Source organism: Mustela lutreola, chromosome 12 (assembly GCF_030435805.1).
Source record: "Mustela lutreola isolate mMusLut2 chromosome 12, mMusLut2.pri, whole genome shotgun sequence".
NCBI classification, from domain to species: Eukaryota; Metazoa; Chordata; class Mammalia; order Carnivora; family Mustelidae; genus Mustela; species Mustela lutreola.
The window spans coordinates 32,626,034-32,643,391 of NC_081301.1; the positions used below are offsets into that span (position 1 = coordinate 32,626,034).

Genomic DNA, 17,358 nt, shown 5'->3' on the forward strand with positions numbered 1-17,358 from the left:
AGTGGGGAGATTATTTCCTGCCTTGATGATTGTAACGATCTTCATGCCAGCAGCCATCTACTGAGGCTTCCCTGTGCTCAAGGGAATGATGGAGAGAAACCAGACCCAGCACCGTCTGCAAGGGTGTGCAGCCGGGAGGGGGGCGGGGGGCTCCAGCTCTGATAGGGAAGCCCAGGAGCTGTGGCCCTCAAAGAGGGACAGCTAACCTAGCCTGGGTGGGGCTGGAGGTGGGGAAGGCCCCCAGAGGAGGTGATGTCCCAGCTGGGTTGTGAGTGGGATGGAAGTCAACCAGACATGGGAGGGGAAGAAAGTGCAGAAGGCCATTGGGTAAATGGCTCACCTCTCTGAGCCCGAGCCTCTTCATCTGTAGAATGGCCCAAAGATAAGTACCTGCTTTGCCTAATTTATAGGGTGGTTGTGAGGCTTAAAATTGGATAAAGAGCATGGTAGTACTTCTGAACTCTAAAATGTCAGGCACCTGTTTGTTGTTGCTTATTGTGATGTCTGGAGCCCCTGGCAGTTTAAGAAACACAGGGCCAGCATCCTTCTGGGTCTCAGAGAACATCTGGTCTATTTTAAAAGGCCTCCAATCAAACCTAACAGGGACAGAGAGCCTCTGTTCACCTTATACCCCTTGATTTAAGAGCTAAAGAGTATTTCTGTAGGGGGGTGTGTGGCTGTGCTTAGAGGGGGCCCGAGGACAGCCGTAACCCAGTCACAGCCCTGTCCCATTGAAGAGGACGAGTGCCTGCAGAAACGCAGGGCCATACGCATGGGCTGGGTCTCAGGACCTGGGCAGGAGGGGGGGCTGAGAGCTAAGGGACGTGCCAGGGGAAGGGGTGGAAGACGGGAGCGCCGTGAGGTCACTGAGGAGAAATAGTTCTGGGTCAAGGAGGTCCGCGAGGTCTCATTACCTGGAAAAGCAAGGCAGAGAACATGGTGAACACGGTGCGGGCACTGAGCCTGCTTGGGTTTGAATATGGGAGAAGAATGTATGTCCACACTTGTGAATATGTGAAAATACGCAGACACATGAAGCTGGTTGATGATCGCTTTTACTTTTGTCTTTTCTATATTTTGAAATTTTTGCACGCTATTTGATGTTTATTTCTAGAACAAGTTGTCCGCATGTAATATATGTGACAGTATAATGCAGAGAGTATAAGGGTCTGACATCAGCAGGCTAGAGGGTTCCAGGAGGCACCCACAGCAGGTGGCCTTGGGTGAGGCCTGGATGATATCCTCCCTGCTGGCCTTTAGGACAGTTGGGAACCGGGTCCAGGGGTGGCCTGGTTGGAGGCGGCACTGAAGGAGAGGTGTCTGGAGTAGGTTCTAGGACTCTTCCTGGGACAGAGACGGGGGTTGAAGGTGGCTGGTAGCACTCTCCGCACGGTGAGCAGACTGTCCAAGCAGGACCGCAGGCCCCAGCAGCAGGAGCACAGGGTCAGGTCCAGAAGGGTAAGTGTTCTCCTGGCACTTGGGCCACCCCCTGAGTGGGACTGGAATGGCAGGAACAGGTCCAGAGGGCCCGCTGGCTAGGGCAGGGGCCTTGTAAATGCTTCAGGGGCCCACCTCAGTAAGCCGACCCCCGCAGACCCTTCTCCCTCAGTGATGCCCTCGCTTGGTCTTCAGTCCGTGGGGCTCTCATACACCTTCCCGCCTCTTTACAAGGGAAGTAAAGAAACTAATCTCCTGTCATATTTTATTGGATGCAGGGTACCATCTGTTGTGAGATATGCCATTGTTTTATAACCCATTAAGAAAGGAAAAACAGAAAACTCTAAGTTGCATTTCAGTTTCAGAGATGTTAAATGTCAAAAAAATGTGTCTTGGAATCAATCAGAACAACAAGCAGGAGGGCCCCACCCTAGATTCTTAATGTACATATACTCATCTAATCCTCTGTCAACCTCCTGGCTAGATAGTCTTGTCCTCTGTTTACAGATCAGGAAACAGGGGCCCAGAGAGGTTAAGGGATTTTTGCAGGGTCACACAGCCAGCAAAAGATAAAGCTGGGATTTGAACCCATCCATCACTTTTTCCTCACCCAACCTCACAAAGCAAAGGCTCCTGAGTGCTGGCCCTTCCGAAGAAGACAGTGTTCACATTGCAAAATGAACATAACGCCAGCTCGGAGTTCAGAAATGCCCCTGTGGACTGGTCATTAAACGCCCAGGGCTATATGAGTAATGGGGGGAAGGCCTGGAGGGGAGCTGGAGAGATAATGGACAGGAAAGAGCTCAGAGAGCTTCTTGGCTGGTTCATTAAACTCATCCTTGTTAATGATCATTATCAGGACTAGGTTGACTTACGGCCCACCCTGGAGAGAGACCACAGAGACCTGCCCCACACAGATCAATCACCCTAGAGCCTCACCCAGAAAGGCCCACACATTCATTTCCTACAAAGTTGTTTTTCGATTTACTCTTATGAATGAGACCTTTATTTGCGTATGGGTCACCGAGTGCCTGTGAAGCCCGGCGTGGCGCTAGGGTTACAGCACACCGCAGAACAGACATAGGTGCCGCCGTGGTGGGGTCACAGACCAGAGGCAATAGACAGTAATCCTCGCGTCCCACAAAACCTGCAACAGGTGCCTGTTGGGGAAGAGACGGCATCAAAGCTTACAGAGCAGAGAATGTGTCCAGTTCAGGGTCAACTGCAAAAGGCTATTCTAAGTGAAGGACTCTAATTTTTTTTTTTTTAATTTATTTGAGAGAGAAAGAGATTGAGAGAACAAGTGGGAGGAGGGGCAGAAGGGAAAGCAGACTTCCTGCTGAGTGGGGAGCCCGATGTGGGACTCGATCCCAGGACTCTGGGGTCATGACTTGAGCCAAAGGCAGACGCTTAACTGACTGAGCCCCACAGATGCCCCAAAGGAAGGACTTTTGAACTGATCTCAAAGACCAGTCAGGGGGAAGTGGAGGCTGCTGGACCAAGGAAACAATGCTGAGGCTGACAGACGGGGACCTCTGAGGACTTGAAAGTTCTGAGTGTCTCCAGCTCTGATTCCTGGGCAGGTGAGGCCAGAGAGGTGGAGTGGGCCAGACCCTTGGGCTCCTGGAGCAGTGGCTGTGGAGTGACATGCTCAGATGGGCATCTTCTGATAAGATAGGGGCCAAGATGGTAGGTAGGTGAGTGTGTGCAGGTGAGAGCCGCTGGTAGCAGTGGGATGAGAGCTGGGTGGATGGTGTACAAGGAGCGCTGGTGATGGGCAGCTGGAGGAGGAGGAGGAGGAGGCCACCTGGCCAACCGCTGGGACCTGGCTGTGCCGTCACAAGACCTGCCTTGCAGAGGGAAGGGTCCCGGGAGGAGAAGAGCTGTAGTGGGAAAGCTGTCACCCCACTGATACATGTCCTGGTTTGGGTTTTGTCCATTTTTTCCCCAGCCCTCCTTAAGTATCCTGGTTCATCCAGCACCAGACTTTTGGTGGCTGATGGGAAAAGAGGTCAGTGGGCGAAGAGGTCTCTGGCGAGGATGAGGTGACGGACCTCGTGGATGGAGAGGAGAGAGAGGCAGATGGGCGGGGATGAGGTAGAGGAGGCGTCTCTCGGGGGCAGAGCTGTGGGCGGGTGTCCCAGATCACTGGACACAAGAAAGCGGCTGAGGTCGGATGGCCCAGACGCCATCCCGGAGCTGGCCTCATGGAGAGGCTGTGTCCAGTCTTGGCAGTGGAGTTGAGGCAGCGCCCAGTGGGCGGTCAGCAAGGGGGCGCTTGGATTAGTGACTTTGGAAGCAGGTGGAACGTTTTCACAGGGTGGCAAAGTGCAGGGTGTGGCCAAGAGAAATGGGTGACTGAGGACAAGGAAAGGAGGGCCTTTGGAGAGGATACGGCCCTTGGACAGGGGGAAACTGAGGCTGGAGAGGATCTGGGATGGATCTGAGGTCACACAGGGAGACAGGGACTCTGCTAGTATGCTTTGCCGTGCTGCAGGTTCCAGATCGCACGGGGTGCTTCCTTTCCTCGGTCTTCCTTGGGAGATGAGAACCTGATGCTGCGGGGTCCGCACATGGCCTGGGCGGGGGGCGGGGGGAGCTGTGGCTAGCCAAGGAGTGCACAGGGATGCATGTGGGAAGACAACGAAGGGGAGCCACTAAGCTGAACCTTGTGGCAGCAGCGGGGCCTGTGGAGCGCTGGAGGGACTTGGCAAGAGAACCAGTGTAAGCCAGGGCTGCTGACGGGGAGCACGCTGAGCCTGTTCGGGCTGTGGCAAACACAGTCCAGTTTGGCTCGGTCCAGGGCGTAGTATCCAGTCCTGGGCAGTCACCAAGGGCAGAGGAGGCGGGAGCAGCCTGGCCTGGCAGAGGGGAGTGTTTTGTCATTTCTGTTGAGAATTGCAGGCAGATCATGATAATAACAGGTCAGACTTTTAGTCTTATTATTGTTTTTAAGTTCTCTATAGAAAATGCACCCCCGCCGGGGCACCCGGGTGGCTCAGTCATTAAGCGACTGTCTTCGGCTTGGGTTGTGATCCTGGGGTCCTGGGATGGAGCCCCTCATCGGGCTCCCTGCTCAGCGGGAAGCCTGCTTCTCCCTCTCCCACTCCCCCTGCTTGTGTTTCCTCTCTCGCTGTGTCTCTCTCTGTCAAATAAATAAAATCTTTAAAAAGAAAGGGAGGTATTGTAGAGCTATAGAGAGTATGTTTATAAAAAAATTAAAAAAAAAAAAAAAAAGAACGGGAGGGAGGGAGGGAGGAGATCGCACCCCCTTCTTGTCTGCACCCAGCCCTGCTGCCCTTGTCCCCCTTTCTCTCCCCCACCTTGCCTCCACCTCTCTCCTTGGTTCACTCCTGGGCCACACCTCAGCTTCGAATGCCCAACGGAGAAGCCACTGAAGGTTTTGGAAGAAGGGATGCTTCTGTCTCAGGGTCGCCCAAATGGGACTCCGCTTAGGAGAAGTCAGGTGGGGAGATTAGGAAGACAGCGTGGGGGAGGGGAGAGGGATGTGGAGATGAGGCGGATGAGAGCAGCAGAGAGCAGAGCTGTGGAGACAGCAGCAGGACTTAAGGTCTGCCTTGGAAGGCCCGGGATCCATGCCCACAGGTGCCCACCGCCACACCAGGCCTGGGTCGGCACCTCGGGGGACCACTGGGCTGCCGGGGCTCCAAGCCCTGCAGTGTCCAGGGCTCTGGTTGGCAGTCGGAGGTAGACTCCACAGACTCTAGATCTCACCCCCTGGATCCCATTGCCTAAACAAAACCTTCCAGAGTGTAAGGATAACCGTAGCACCCCTCAGGGGTCACTTCCCAGCCCACAGACATCAAGGGGACCTCATGGGTATCCAAATAGCAAACCCAGGAGCTGGGTTTGACTGGTCCCATTTCACAGACAAGGAACCAAGGCTACAGAGGGAAGCAGAGCGACTCTTAGAACCGTGGCCTACTGATGGCTCCCTGTGTCCCCCCTTCCCATCCTGATAGCACCTATAACTTGACTGGGACACACATCACCTCCTTGCCACCTTCAGCCGGCCTCAGAGCCAGTGGCCGACCTCGTGGCACGGGGGATACAGCTGCAGAGGGCTGAGAGGGGCAGGGAGCCGAGAATAGCCGAGGAAGGGGCTGGACTGAGGCGGGGACATGGAAGCAGCTGGTTTGCACATCAAGAACTAGACATTTGTGTTCTCTCTGGGCTCTGCGGTAGGCTAGTCACATCCCTCACCCAGGCCTTGTTTCCTCACCTGTAAGGGGAGGGAGTTAGACTAGACGATCTCTACCATCCTGTGCAGCCTGAAAATCCTGCTGGTCTCCCCGGCTTCTGTTCTGGTGGCCTCCCAAGTGAGGGGTGCAAGACACTTATTGGGGCGCAGGGAAGAGCTCTATTGAGACGATCATTCGGCTTTGCTCAAGGTTGGGAGATGCAGACCCACCGACACCACTCAGGCCGTCAGACAGCCTCGTGTCTCGTGTCTCTGGAAGTCTATGCAGAGAAGGGGAAAGTACTCTGAGAAGGGATGGCAAGCATGCCCCTGCTCTCTTTTCGGGAGCTCAGTATAGTTAATTTAACCTGGTTAATGAATCCAAATTAATCCAAATTAATCCAGACTAATTAATCCAGATTGGCTTTGTGGATTATATTAACCAGTTTGAACAAAACTAATCATCACAAAATGGACAAGTGGTTTTAGAAGATTCCCATCTGAGGGCGCCTGGGTGGCTCAGTGGGTTAAGCCTCTGCCTTGGGCTCAGGTCATGATCCCAGGGTCCTGGGATGGAGCCCCGCATCGCATCGGGCTCTCTGCTCAGCAGGGAGCCTGCTGCTCCCTCTGCCTCTGCCTGCTACTCTCCCTGCTTGTGCTCTCACTCTCTCCCTGTGTCAAATAAATACATCTTTAAAAAAAAAGAAGATTGCTATCTGAACAGTGGGTTGTTAGTGGTTCTAATAATATGAGTACTGTTGGACAAGAAATTAACACTTGGGTTTCTGGCCATGGTCACATCCGCAGCCACACGAAGAGGGGGAAAAAAAACAGTGACAAACTAATCCAATCTGATAAGAAGTCAGCCCAAGCTGTTTTTTAAATTGGGGGGAGGGGCGCTATTTGAAATACAGCTTTAGAGTCACTCTGGTTAGCGATGAATCTCGCCTCATGTATACATTGTGCCTCGTAGCTCCTGAGAGTAGTAACGTGTATAAAATATAAAATATTGGTGGGTGGGGTTCATTTTTTTCTCTTTCGAAAAGTACATGATCAGGAAAAAAAAAAAGCCTCCCTGCTCTAACTTCCTGGTCCTTTCTCTGCAGCTGCCCCTTCTGACAAATCACCTCGTTTGTGATTTGTTCAGGTAGGGTGTGATTTCTCCATTCTTCTGCCTGTTCCCCGGGCAGACACCCCATTGCTACCTCTGGGTCCACAGAACCCAGCACAGGAATCTGTCTCTGGCAGGAGGCATGAAGAATGTAGTGTGAGTCTATGTTTCCCCATTCACCTTTCCCACTGTGGGGCTGCGGCTGTGCTGACCTTTCTGGCAGCAAAGACTTGGGGTCTGTCTCCCCGCCTGACCCTAAGAAGCCCCATTCTTCTCAGCGTAAACCGCAGTCTGGAGAAATGCAGCCCTCCTTTCAAAGTCTGAGTCTCGGGAGGGTCCAGCTGGGGTGAATGACCACCCCACCCCACCCCCGCGCCTCACAATTAGAAGCCTTCTTCCCCAGCCATGCTTGGAATCTGTCCCTCTGAGAACAGCAACACAGATAAGGAAAAAAATATTTGGTACTGTATCCAGTCACAGGATCAAAGGGAACTTTGTTCCATGTCTTAGAGGACTCTCCCAGGCTGGGGTGCCAGAAATCCAGATCCCATTCCTGGTTCTGCCCTTTATGGATGTCCCCGGACAAGCTGACTCAATTTCCCTTTCTGTACCCCATGAGCTCTTGAGGTCTGGCCAGTGCTACTATTCTAAGAAGTGAATCTAGGGTCTTTTGGGGGTACCTGCTCCACTGAGTGGTTCTCAGCCCCCATCTGGAGGATTTGAGTCTGGTTTGGGCTCCAACCTAGGTGTCAAATGGGGACAGCTCGGAACATTATGGGGAGGCGATGAAAGTGGGGAGATGGGAACCTGAGTCACACAAGAAACTCCCCCTCCCTGCATGGACCCCTGTCTGAAAGGTTGCCATGGGGCGAAGGCCATGGGTGCCGTTGGTAGAGCTGGAGGAACAGAGGCAGGGGAACTGGGGATTTCCACTCAGTGGGAGAAGGAAGTGTGACAGTGGATCTGCCCTGTTCCCGGAAGGAGTGAGCTTCCCATCACTAGAATGGTACAAGCCAAGACCCTCAGACTTTTCAGACAGAATGGTGTGGAAAGGAGGACTGAGAGCTGGGCTGGATGTCCACCCAGGTCCCCGAGGCTGGGCAGTCCTGTTTTTTTGCCCCAGATGTAATAAGATCATTTGAGAGCAGGAGTGAGTGCGTCTGGCTCAGAATTAGATTAGATAAGAATTAGAGCTTTAAATCAGCACAGAGGGCTTGGGGGAGGGGCACAAGGTTTTCTCTGCTGCCAGCCTGTTAAGGGGGTTCGGGTGCCTCCCAACACAGGTGATCCCCTCCACCCCCAAGTCTTTAGATCTTTAAGCATTGCCACATGGAGGAGAAAAAAACGACATGGACACTTTGTGCTTCTGGTTTAATCTGTAAGCTCTGGTCACCTTATGCATTTTTGTTAAACGTTCATTTCAACCCATTAATACAGTTAAATACAGTAGGAAAGTGCCTAGCCCACAGTGAGTACTCAGTAGAATGCTATTATTACTTATTTTGAATTTATCTTGGATTTGCCATGTTCTAGGCAGTGTTCTAAGTGCTGGCCATATATGAACTCATTTACTACTTTAGGATGACAAAACCTAAGACCTGGAGAGGTTGACTAGCCTGCCCAAGGTGTCCCAGCGGGTATGTGGTGAGACCAGTGCCTGAGCCAGGCCCGACTGTGTCTGTAGCCATCTCTGCTTCCTCTCCATGTGGTCATACCACACAGTAAAGAAACAAAGCACATGTGCCCCCTCCCCCCCACCCCGTTCTCCCTTCAGAGCCTCCCTAAAGCCTCAGGACTGCGGCAAGCAGAGATGCACACTCCCATTGTACAGATCAGGCCCTGGGGCCCAGAGAGGGCAATGACTTGAACAGGGTCACACAGCCAATGGAGGCAGAGCAGACTGGAGCTGGGCCCCTGGTCTCAGAACATATCTGTGCCTTCCCTGCGCAGAGTGGGAAACCCAGCCAAGCCCAAGGAGAGTCCCTGTGAGCCGATACTGCTCCCTCAGCTCTTTCTGCCCCAAGAGCAGCAGGAGCCAGGCCCGCAGAGGGTCAGGAAGCCTGCAGGAAGGGGATGGGAAGAGAACTCCTCTGTCCAGGCACAGCTCCTCCAGGCCTTTCCTGAAAGGGCCTGGGAAAGTTGTGAGGACACTCGCCCTATCGCAGCCCCTTCTGCTGAGGGCAGTGCGGGCAGAGAAGGCCCCACTAGCCAGGAGTGAAAGGGGTGGGAGGGGGGCCTGGGTGGCTTAATCGGCTGGGCGACTGTTGGTTGCCTTCAGCTCGGGTCATGATCCTGGAGCCCCGGGATAGAGTCCCACATCAGGCTCCCTGCTCAGTGGGGACTTGCTTCTCCCTCTGACCCTCCCCCCTCTCGTTCTCTCTCTCTCTCTTTCTCTCTCTCATTCTGTCTCTCAAATAAATATAAAATCTTAAAAAAAAAAAAGGGGGGGGGGAGGACGTCCTCCCCGGGGAAAGTAGAGCAGGAAGGGTGGAGCCGGCTGATGGCCTGGGAGAGCCAGGGGAGAGCCAGCCGGATACCTAGGGGCTGCTAGCTCTTTTCTTCCTTTCTTATTGGGGCAGAATTTACATCGCATAAAATTTGCCATTGTAACCATTTTTAGTTCTGTGCCCTGGAGTACATTCACGCTGTTTGTACAACCAGCACCACTGTGATTTTTAAATTTTGATCTCACAATAGCCTATTCTGTTCTTTAATGGTTTTGCTGACATGCCTTAATGAAAAGTGTGCGCTCGGGTGCTGAAATTACCGCCCTTGACAAAAAGGAGCTCGTGTCGGAGCTGCCCCCATGCCAGGCATTGCTTTAAGGCATTTTATTTTATATTTTTTAAATGGTTTTCTAGAAAGATTTTATTTATTTATTTGCCAGAGAGAAAGTGAGAGAGAGCATGCTCAAGCAGGGGGAGCCGACTCCCCACTGAGCATGTGGGATCGATCCCAGGACCCTGAGATCATGACCTGAGCTGAAAGCAGATGCTTCACCGACTGAGCCACCCAGGCACCCACTGTAAGGCATTTTAAAGGAATAAACTCATCGAATCCTTACCATTTCCCTGTAAGTTAGGTTCTGTCGTTGACCCCAGTTTACAGATGGGAAGACTGAGACACAGACAGGTTTTAATATCTTTCCGCACATCCCTCCCTGGCCCACCAGTTGCTGCCGTTTGTTGAGGACTCACTGTGTGCCGGTCTAACCGCTCAGTTCAGCCTTTTCATAGCAACCATAGCGCCATTTCATAGCAACGTGGGGAGAGGTCGGTGCCCATGTAGTTGCAAGATCTAGAGAAGGAGAGTCTGGGTTTCTCTCTGGGTCTCTGACTCTGAAGCCTGTGTCTTGACCACCTGACCTTGATGCCTGCAGTTCAGAGGGTGAAGCTAGCTGCCGAGCACCTGCTGGTTCTTGAGGACTGGCCTGACCCTCCCATTTGTACACCGAGAATATTTGCGAGATGGAAAGGCAAGAATCACAGCCCCCAGTGGCCCCCAGTTAGGAAGCGGTTGTGTGCTCCTGGAGCGTTTGGAGGACAGGTTCCTGCTGTCTCGTGGTTGTGTAACCTCAGAGAAGTGCTCTGAGCGGAGCACAGCTCGCTGTGTCCACCCGAAGGGGGTAAACCCCCCCCCCCCACCGCCGAAGTGGACGTGAGGAGTGAACCCAACAGGAAGGACTCTGCAAATCACAGAGCTGACTTGTAGGGCGGTGGCTCTGGGTGGTCCCCAGTCAACTGCTTCATGGTCACCTGGGAACTTGTTGGGAATGCTGGTTTTCAGGTGCTGCTACTGAATTGCTAACTCAGAAACTCCAGGATGGGCCCAGTGATCTGGGGAGTGAATCAGCCTTCCAGGTGATTCTGGTGCACCCTTGGGTTGAGACCTGCTGTTGGAAAGCTTCACACAGAATGTGCATGAGATACGGGCACCAGTCCTAGCAGAGAGTCTGCCTTGGGCCAGAGGGGCCTCCTCAGCCTGGGCTCTGGTGGATGGCCTGCCTTCCCTGGTCCATGGGCCCAGTCCGAACAGATGATTCAAGAGGAGCTCAGGGAGGGTGGAAGTTGGGGGGACGGTGGCCTGGCTGTCCTCCCCTGGCCGCTGTTGCAGCTGCTACCTGAAGAATTGGTGAAGGCCAAGCATTATGTCCGCGTTCCTAAGCAGTGGGGCAGAGAAGCAGGAAGGGACAGCCAGTGCCCCACCCCCCGCCCATGTGCTGGGCTGGGCTGCCCAGGCAGGAGCAGGAAACAGGCAGGCTGGCCCTCAGGCGTATCTGGGGACTCAGCACAGGAATGGGTTGAGGGGGAAAAGGAGACTATTTTTTTTTAATTTTTTAAAAAATTTATTTATTTATTTGACAGAGAGAGAGAGATCACAAGCAGACAGAGAGGCAGGCAGAGAGAGAGGAGGAAGCAGGCTCCCCGCTGAGCAGAGAGCCTGATGTGGGGCTCGATCCCAGGACCCTGGGATCATGACCCGAGCCGAAGGCAGAGGCTTAACCCACTGAGCCACCCAGGCGCCCCGAGACTATTTTTTGATGTAAAGTCCTAGCTGCTGACTGAGATGTGACCTACGAGCCAGGCCTCCCGGCTCCGTGGCTCTCTCAAATTGCTGACACCTGTGGAGACAGGTCAGTCCTTGACTCCTGGCCAGCAAGCCCAAGGCTCTGCGCTCTCCCCCAGTCAGGCACGCTCTTTTCCTCCCAAGCCCAGACAAGGAAGTCCTCAGAATCTTCTTCCCCCCTCCTCCTCTTCATGCCCCACGGCTTCCCCCTCCAGCCGACTACAACCAGCCATGAAACAAGACCCACTCACCCACCTGTTTCTTCCTTAGATACAAGCTGAAAGTTGAGGAAAGAAAATACTTCCTCTGGCCAGACATTCTAACTACCTAATAGCTGGACCCACATTTTATGGCAGCCGTCACGTCGCCACACCACTGGTTTCAAACTGGCATCTTCCTGTGGTCTCAGGTGCCAAGGCCTTAGCCAGATTCGGAGCCGTTGGCGGGGCCCTCACTGCTCCCTTGCCCAGACCCCAACCAGACCTGACCCCTTGTGGTTCGTTCCCTGGCTGTGTCTTTCACTTCCTCCACCTACAGCACGCACCCCCGTCCCCCATCACTCTGTGCTCAGCTCACCCGACTCAGCCTTTCAGGCTGGCCTCAAACAGACCTGCCCCGAGGCTCTCACCCACTCCTGGGATTCCCACCTTCCCGCTGCAGCCTGGTCAGTCCCGTTCGCCCTGAACTGAGCTCACTGGTTCCATGTTGGCCTCTCCCATCTACCTGATCCCCCTGGAGGGCAGAAGTCCCTGCCAGGGTCATCGTCGCCTCTCCCCCTATAGTGCCCAGCACAAGCCAAGCTCTGGGAGGGCTCCAGGAATGCAGGTTGGAGTCCCCCTGGGCCCCAGGGTCCCAGCAACATGGCAAGGTGGGAGCTGAGCTGTGGGCTGGAGGTGGCCCCTGCCGCTGACAGGTGCCCATCCCAGAACAGGGGCTGGAGGGCTTCTGCTCACTGTGGAACCCTGAGCCAGGCACTCTCCCAGTCCGGGCCTCAGTGGCCCTCTCTGTCCAAAGACAGATTCAGAAGCTCCGCTGGGAGATGAATGGTGAGGAAGCAGTGGAACCTCCAGGTTGTCACCCTCCTGAAGGTGGCTTTAGAAAGTCCCCAGTGACCCTTGTCTCTTGAAACTCTCAGATAAGGAGATTGTGGGGCAATAAAGCTGCCTGAAGTTTTGGTCTGGGCCTGACTTAGGGGAATAAACAGGAAGAAGCCAGGTTCTGTCTCTCTAGAGGAGCAAGACAAGAAGGGCCCCAGGCCTCCAAGGACTAGGACAGCTGATAGGTAGCCCCGTCGTCCTCCCAGTCCCGGGTTTTGGTGCATGTGGGCTGCAGAGCTTTAGTGGACCGTCCTAACAGTCGGGCAAGGTAAGAGTATTACCTGCCTGAGAAAACGAAACCTTAGAGGGGATGGAGATTTGCCCAAGGTCAGGGAGCAGACTGGTGTCAGAATCAGGGCTCTCCCACCTGACCAGCATACCAACTAGGAAAATTACAGGCTCAGCGCACCCCCCGCCCTGCCCACTGTTCCTTGTGTCCAGAGAGGGGTTCAGAAGAGGCTCATGGCGTGAGTGCAGGAGTCCAGGAGCCAGGTGGGTCCCCCTGCACCGTGCCCCCACTCCGGTACATGCTTGTGGGATCTGGCCTGCGTGTGGGCAAAGCAGAGGGGAGAACCATTCGGACTTGGCAGTCTGATGGCCGGATGGCTGGAAGGCTGGACGGAGGGAGCAGGCAGGAGCGTGGGCAGCAGGACCTGGGAGGGAAGAACACAACCACAGCTGAGCTCTTTCTTGGTACCAGAGGTTTGCAAGGTATTTTACAGCCGTTACCTTGTTCAATGCCTGGTAAGCCTCCATGAGGTGGATCGTAGGATACCCTTTTACCCATGCGGATGCTGAGGCCCAGAGACAGGTTGAGGTCCAGAATTTGAACCTGATTCTCCTCTCTCCATGCTCTAGGCTGCTTCAGAGAATAGAGAGTGCTCTGGCTGGTGAGCTGGTGGTGGTTCTATTGGGCCCAGGAAGGTGGAGGGAAACGAGGAGCATCCTAGGAGCCCAGTTAAGTACTTAGCGTGGGCTGATTTGCTTCCAGGCAGAGAGAAGGGGACATGAGCAAAGATGGTGTGCCTGGGGAAAACACGGTGCTTTGAGGGGAAGGCAGATAAACCATTTTGGCTAAAGGTTGAGTTTGTGGAGATGAGATGTGGCCGGTGGAGTGTGGGGCCCCACACCCCAAATCCAGCAGGGGGCTTGATTCTGAGGACAGAGGGGATCTGGGGTGGTAGGTCTTAGGGGAAATGATGGTGTCTGAGTGAGGTCAGGAAAGGAGCCCTGGGCTGGGGTAGGGGCAGAAAGGGAGTGAGGCCCAGAGAAAAGGCTGGCCAGGCTTTGCAAGACTTGAGGGAGGGGTAGAGGACAGTGGGGGGCCATGGGGCAGAGGAGGTCAGGCTGTCCCTGGAGGTGCCCTGCCCCTCTTTGGTGCCAGGGCTCTGGGCAGTGTCAGATGTCAGGAGGAAGCACTCCCTTGGGCCTAATCTCATCAGGAGGAGAGAGGCATTTTCTTGGCTCTGTCTGTGACTCAGGCTGTATTTCCTGTGGGCCTGCCGGGAGGCATCTGTGCTGGACCAGAAGGACCGGAGACCTGGAAGAAGGGAGATGGGCGCAGGGGAGGGGCCCCACAGCAGAGAGAGCCTGGAGACGGGGCTGTTTTTACTTGCCAGCTGGGCTGTGCTGATGGAGGAAATCCCAAGGCTTCCCCTGTCTTGCCCAGCACCGCTCCCACCCAGAACCCACCAGGAACCCCAGCCTCCTTGACACAGGGCTGAGCGAGGCCGCCGGCTTTCCCTCCGAGGGCTTTGACCCTGCCGGGGAGATGCACACATACACTCTTCAGGTTCCTCTCGACCAAGAGGGATTACTAGTTAGCTTTTCATGAGTGCTTGTCTGCGCCCTCCACCACCGTGGTGGGCACCAGGGGTCAGAACTCTGTGCCTAGGGGGCTGCTTTGTACTTTCTGGTTTGGGATTTTTACTCAGATCTCCAAAATGCTGGGCCCTCAACACATACGACATCACGTCCTAGAGTGCGGTAAATTTGGGACCACAGCAGTCTTAACAGCAAACATTTGTTGACCACTAAGTATGCACCCAGCATCACTCCATATGCTGTGTGGATTATCTTATTTAATTGTCCAGGGAGCCCCGTGAGAGAGTGTGGACCCAGGACTCAACAGTTTGGCTTCAAATGCCAAGCTCAGCCGCTGTGTGATTTTGGACAAGCTGCTTAACCTCTCTGGGCCCCCAGCTTTCTCCGCTGTAAAAATGGGATGATAACAGGGGATTGCTTTGAGGATTGAGTTAGGACACGGAGCCTACCTTGTGCAAAGTAAGCGATGCGGTAGCTGTTAATTGTTACTGTGCCGAATTTTGCTGGTGAAGGAACAAACAAGTGAAGTCACCCACCCAAAGTCACATAGGTGTGGGGGACCTACTCTGTAGTTACACTGTTAACTGGGTACCCAGTAGCCACATGTAGGGCACGTGGAACGTTGCAAAGGTGATGGAGGAGCTGCATTTTACATTTTATTTCCTTGTACTTCATTGTGACTTTAATCTAGAAGCCACAGGGGCCCCGTGTCAGACAGAGCCGGGGTGGGGGTCCCACACCCAGTGATCTGATGTCCCTTATGCTCGTATGCCTTCAGAGTCGCAGCCCGCGGCCCCGTGCTTTAGCAGGCTAAGATCACGCCATCTCCCAACTTCCTGCCCTCAGCCATGTCCCTGGGTGGCGTCCACAGGCGCAGAGCAGGGACAGCACTGCCCATCCCCCGTCCCTGCACCCCGGTGTCAGCACGAGGCCTGGCCCAGAAGAAGCAGTGCACCAACAGCAGATGAAGCTTGCTGATTGAATTAAGGCAGCTTCACCTTCCTTGACAAACCTTGTGTTCTGCTTTGAAAGTGCCATGCTCTGGTTCAGAATGTTGGGCCTCAATGAGCAGGTTGCCAGAGTCAAGGTTACAAGTGACTCAGAATCGTTGTTTGTGAATCAGATAAGAGTTTTCTGGAAACCCCTGAGGTTGGTGAGGTGCCCAACTTGCCCCTGTTTGCCCAGGACTTTCCCAGGCATTTTCCATTTTAGCATCAGGAGTACGTCCCCCAACTCTTCTCCCCACATCCCGGGCAAGCCAGGACACGTGATCCCCCTGCTTCTGTGGAGAGCGACAAGGCCTCTTCTCGCTCTGAAGGAAGGAAGAAAACAGCCAGTGGGGTGAGACCCTGAGGCCCCAGGTCCCTCGCTCCCGCTGTGTCACTGCAGACCCTATTGCTGGCCCGTGGAAGGCAAAAATAGAGATTATGCCAAGAAGTGACAAATAAACCAGGGCCTGGCCTCAGATGAGCAGAAACTCGTGAGCAGAAACTGGATAAAATTCTCACTAGCAGGAGGTCACTAAGACCTGTGGTTTCTTCTTTCTGCCTGGTGAGAAAGGAAGCCTCCTTGGGAATGGCTGGTTAAGCAGAGACACGTGTCGACAGCAGGCTGCCTGAACCTCACTTGGGCCTTGCTTCCTGATCCAGGTGTCCTGCCTCCTTCAGGCGTGAATCAGAGGCCCTGATAAAGATTCAGGATGAAAGAGAAAGATTTCCTGTCAAGTTTGGAGTCAAGGTCAGGATAAGCTCTATGATGGATAATAGTTTGGTCAGGAATTGGAGTCAAGGTGAGGGACCCACCCATAATTAGGTGTTAACTCTTGGTCTTTGTAGATCACCTTCAGAGTATTCTTTTTCTTACCGTAGTCTTTTTTCTTTTTCTTTCTCTGTTTTTTTTTTAAAGATTTTGATTTTTATTTATTTGACAGAGATCACAAGTAGGCAGAGACACAGTCAGAGAGAGAGGAGGAAGCAGGCTCCCCACTGAGCAGAGAGCCCGATGCGGGGCTTGATCCCAGGACCCTGCGATCAGGACCTGAGCCGTAGGCAGAGGCTTTAACTCACTGAGCCAACCAGGCACTCCTTTTTGCATTTTTTTAAGCCTAGGAAACCATGGTTCTAGTTCCCCTCTGTTAACTGCATTGACCTAAGCATGGTGATTTTTGACCTCCCAAGGCACAAGCACAGGGCAGGTCTTAAGAGAACAAATAACACTGCAAATCTTCCATGAGGAACCACAAGCTTACAAAGGGATCATAGTAACCAGCAGCACCAGACCCCAACTCTCGCCTGAGTCTAATGCTAAATTAGGTCAAGTCACGCTTTCCCTGAGGCCAGGAACAGGCAATTAAAGAATAATCCATAATGCTAGTTTGTGCCACACCCAGCTCACCCCGCAGCTAACCCTTGTCCTGCAGTGAGACCTGGTTAGGCTGGGAAGACAGGCCTTGGGGGGCCCAGTGGGAAAAGGGTGTGTGTGTGTGTGTGTGTGTGTGTGTGTGTGTGTGTGTGTCTGTATGTCTGTGTGTGTGTGTGTGTGTGTGTGTGTGACACTCATCAGAGAGGAAGGTGTAGCAGGAAGAGGGGCCTCTGGGGCAAGCCTTGGCTTCTGCTTCCCACCTCCCATTGCTCCTGTCACACACACACACACACACACACACACACACACACACAGTGGGAAAAGGGTGTGTGTGTGTGTGTGTGTGTGTTGTGTGTGTGACACTCGTCAGAGAGGAAGGTGTAGCAGGAAGAGGGGCCTCTGGGGCAAGCCTTGGCTTCTGCTTCCCACCTCCCATTGCTCCTGTTAGTGTGATCTTGGTCAAGGCACTTCCCCGGCACCTCAGTTTTGCCCTCAAGTGGGACAAGACCCTGCACCTACCTGGCAGGGGAGCTGGAAGGGATGGGACAGGCAGCAAGCCATTCTCTCAGGCATTAAGAAATAAACTCAATGGGATGTTAAAACCCAGAGATGACTAATCTTTTGGGGGGGGGCAGGGAATTTTCAGCCCACAAAGCCTAATCCCGTGGCATCAGGCCTGCTAAACACGCATGGGGATAGCAGCCACACAAGCCACCCCCCCATACACTTTGTGCCCCAGTGAGCCAGCCTGCCACACCTAA

General features: G+C 53.8%; 1 protein-coding gene across 2 annotated transcripts in view; it reads left to right on the top strand.

The window, feature by feature from the left end:
* Positions 1–17,358, top strand: part of CORO2A (coronin 2A) — a 53,441-nt gene that overhangs the window by 6,317 nt on the left and 29,766 nt on the right. The gene's annotated exons all lie outside the window — the stretch shown is intronic.